Genomic DNA, 2,961 nt, shown 5'->3' with positions numbered 1-2,961 from the left:
GAAGGATTTTGGACATGCACCAGTGGGCACATGATCATGTACACCCGTTTCTTATGGTTGGATGTGTTCACAACTATAGTGCATTATTCCACTTTTTAAGCTAAAAGTGCATACACTCGGGAACCACCTGTCCTGAGTTCTGGATTTCTAATTGTGTTGCTCCAAGAGGCACTATGTCAGGCTGGAGACCCGCATGACTGATGGGCCTCCTTAGTTTTGCTTGGAGGCTACGGATGGGGTCCTGATCTTGAGCCTGGCTCTCAGGGGCCTCTGGGGGGCGCTTTCCCATATGCCTCATCTAGGTGCCCAGATACCAACACCATGTCTATGACCAACACCATCTGTAGAATCTTCCTTCTCCTCCAAACCAAAGACAGCGAAAGGTGAGAGCACCTTCCAAACATTCTTTGCCACCAAGTGAATGAATTAGTTTAACATCTGGGATATGGACTGTGGGTAGAAGTAATGGAGACTTAATCTCACTGAAAGAAATCTCAACTCTCTTTATAAGCACTGTCACTTTGTTGTCACACCCCACAGAGCTCAGTATTAACGACCAAAATCTCCTTAGAATTAAAATGAACAGATCCTAGATATCCATTAAACTTGTCAGTGGGAGATTATTTCCCTGGAGCTGTAACACAAGCTTAAATATATTACTTTTTTCATGTGAAAAAAAAGTTGACTGGAAAAGTCTCCCAAAAATTTCATCTGATTTCACCAAATTTATGTATGAAGTTTTCAGAAAAACTCTGAAAATGGCTTATCCTAATGTTTTCCCGAAGAACGTCAATTTGGGTCTGAACATCTAAAAGCTGAATATTTAAGAGTATCTTCATGGAAAATAGATTAAGACAACAGTTTGTATTTCTCTTTGTGTTTCATTACTCAGACCTCAACCCCAGAATGAATTCAGAATTGGCTTTAGGCAGAAGCTAAACTAGCCCTCTCCCCTAAATTTTAGGGGAAAGTGAGGGAGGAGTAAAAATTCTCTTCCATTAGTTGTGCTAGTCATGGACATAGTTGGATCTGGGCACCTGGATGAGGCATATAGGAAATGGAAGGCCCTAGGGCCTGTGGATGCATGGTCCAAAATAAGAAACAAAAATGAATGGAAATGGAAAGTAAAACAACAGGGTAAGTGGAAAATATGGCCATAAGCCACGAATTCAGCATTCACTGAGGGCAGAATGTTGTCATCTTCACTGGACAAAATACCCCATAAAAGCTCTGAGAGTGAGGCTCATGGCCACGACCCATCTGTGGCCTCTGCACAAAGCTAGGCCACATCAGTCATGCGGTTCTCCAGCCTGACATATTGAGCCCTGGAGCAGCACAGTAAGTGACCCAGAAAGGGGAACCAGAACTCAGGACAGGAGACTGCCCGGTGCATCCCAACCAGGGATCCACCATGCAGCTGTTAAGGATGAGCAGGCTGCTTCTTCTGGATGTGGAAGGACGTTCAGCATGTGCTGGTGGGCATGTGATGGTTTGCAGGCAATCCTTGTAATTCATGTGTTCACAGCAATAGTGAGCTATTCCACTTTTTGAAATAAAAATGTACATCTTTCATCTTTCCCAGGTGTCAGGGAAATGTGTCCGGTGACAGAGACATAAAACAATGTTGTAGATATAAACCATCCTGGGAAAAGAGAAAGTCGGGATACAATGAACCATATCTTTTATTTTCTGTGTTCTGGGGCTTTGGCATCTGTTTTCTGTCTTGCTGACCCTAGGGACTCCGAGAGTGTGCTTTCAAATGCTAACTGACTAATCCAGAGCACCATATTCTCTACAGCTTTCCTCACTGGCCATTGAGGGAATAACTAGTCCCAGCTTTGAAGGTGGAGGTTAAAAATCACAGCAGACAGCTGGTCCTCCATGTAGCTCAGCATGCCCTTGAAGGGCATCACTTTCTTGATGTCATGCTTGGTGGCTTTCTTCAGGTGGCAGGTCAGAGCTCCAACAACATGTTGGAAGGCCAGATCAGCTGCCTTCCTCTCAGCTCAAGGATGACCTTGCCCAAGGTCTTGGTAGTACCAGTAGAAGTGGGGATGATGTTTCTGGCAGCCCCTTGACTTTCAGCCAACAGTGTCCCAGAGGGGATGTCCATGGTCTCCTGGATGGCAGTGATGACATAAACCAAGGTCATGAGTCCCTCCACAATACTGAAGTTGGCATGGATGACTTTGACCAGGGGACCAAGCAGCTGGTGGTACAGGAGGCATTGCTGACAATCTGGAGGGAGCTGTACCTCTCATGATTCACTCCCATCACAAACACAGGTGTATCAGAAGAAGGTTCAGAGATGAGGACCCTTGGCATCACCCTTCAAGTGAGCTCTGGTTTTCTCCATGATAATGCCAGTGGACTCTACAACATATTCCACACCAATATCATCCTATTTAATGCTGGCATGATCTTGCTCCTGAAAGATGTAAACAGAGTTTTCATTGATGACAACTTCCTGTTCTCATTGAACTTGCCATGGTTGGAACCATACTGGAGCATGTAGACCATGTAGTTGAGGCAAAGAAAGGCAACAAAAAGCAGTCCTGGTGACCAGGCACCCAATCCGGCCAAATTCTTTACTCAGACCTTCACCATCAGGAATATAGTGACAATGATGGCAGCCTCCTGATCTATTAATCTTGTTATCCCTCAACTTTCCTTTTAGTACACCATATTTAAAAACAACTATATTTGATACTGAAACAAAGGTTTCATTGAAAGTGTTGGTTTTAGTACAGGATAGCATGCAGGGCAGATTCCCCTTGGTTCAACAACTGTGCTTCAAAGAACAGTGTGCAAATGTGAACTGTATGAGAGTATGGGTCCTTGCTGACTATCCCATCCTTCACCACCAAAGGCTGTGGTCATTGCTGCCAAGTATAGCCACAGAGCTCAAGGTGAGCATTCATCAGTGACACTGTATGGCAGTGAAAGTGAAAATGAGCCAAC

The 2,961-nt window shown here is 44.6% G+C and overlaps 1 pseudogene; it reads right to left on the bottom strand.

The window, feature by feature from the left end:
• Positions 1-1,826: 1,826 nt before the first annotated feature.
• Positions 1,827-2,532, bottom strand: LOC101620419 (annotated as a pseudogene).
• Positions 2,533-2,961: the final 429 nt, after the last annotated feature.

The sequence above is a fragment of the Condylura cristata genome, unplaced genomic scaffold (assembly GCF_000260355.1).
Source record: "Condylura cristata isolate star-nosed mole 26May11 unplaced genomic scaffold, ConCri1.0 scaffold00030, whole genome shotgun sequence".
NCBI classification, from domain to species: Eukaryota; Metazoa; Chordata; class Mammalia; order Eulipotyphla; family Talpidae; genus Condylura; species Condylura cristata.
This window is presented reverse-complemented; position numbering and strand designations above follow the sequence as displayed.